This window comes from Pteropus alecto, unplaced genomic scaffold (genome assembly GCF_000325575.1).
Source record: "Pteropus alecto unplaced genomic scaffold, ASM32557v1 scaffold101, whole genome shotgun sequence".
Lineage (NCBI taxonomy): Eukaryota > Metazoa > Chordata > Mammalia > Chiroptera > Pteropodidae > Pteropus > Pteropus alecto.
The window spans coordinates 10146326-10147324 of record NW_006432945.1 but is presented as its reverse complement, the minus strand read 5'-3'; positions in this window follow the sequence as shown (position 1 = coordinate 10147324).

Below are 999 nucleotides of genomic sequence, written 5' to 3'. Positions count from 1 at the left end.
TTGTTTTTGTCTGCAAGTTACTCATGCTCACTCCCTGTGCAGTGGTGGAGGGTGGGAGGCCCACCTTCATCGTACTAACGGGATGCAGGTCTCGTGAAGAACTCAGTGGGCAGTACAGTTGATGCTGATGAGCAGTACAGTTGAAGCTTCTTCCGGTTTGGTGGAGTTGGCTAGCTGGACAAACTTGTGAGAGCACGGGCCACCAAGCCAGGTGAGCTTTGAGTTAAGTTCTCCAGGGCCACCTCCTCAGAAAGCAGCAAACACTGGTGCCCCATTTAGCACAGCCACAATAGACCTCAGACTGTAAGTGGATCTCCTCGCAAGTGGGCAACAAGCCACCATGTGCCACCAATGAGCCACCGAGTGCCAAGACTGTTCCCTGGCTCTTTTGTGGCTCAGAGATGGAGAAGACAGAACAGTGTCTCGAGATCCTCTTCCAGGCACAGCTCTATTGCTCAGTAGTCTGTCACCAAGGTGTGAGGTGCTACGTGGGAGCTGTTTCCCCTCTTGCTAAAATGACATGGACGAACTTCACAAATGAAATGAGACCTTCTAGAGCCATTTACATTATTCGAACCTGTCTTGAGCTCTAAGAGAGTAGTTAACTAGCAGTGTTTCTCTGCAGTGCCTGGCTGAGAGACCTGAGGGTAGCAGGCTTCTGAATCCAGGAGCAAATTAATCGTTAAAAAACCAACAGCACCCAAGTTTCCAGTGATATCTGGTATAAGCGAAAACGGGACCCACAGAGCTATGGAAGAATCTCTGTTTCCTGAAAAGTAGTAAAACCACAGAGGAAACACCAAACGCAGAAGCTAAGCTGGCCCACGGGGTAAATTACATTGTTGGGATGCCTGGCCCTGGCCCTTTCAAGGACTTGCTGTGCAACCTGAGGCAAACTCCTTTCTGTCTCTGTGCTTTTCTCTTTCTTGCCTCATCTGTTAATTATGAATATAATGTAAAGTGAGAATCAACGAACATTGATAACATGATTCCTGCAGA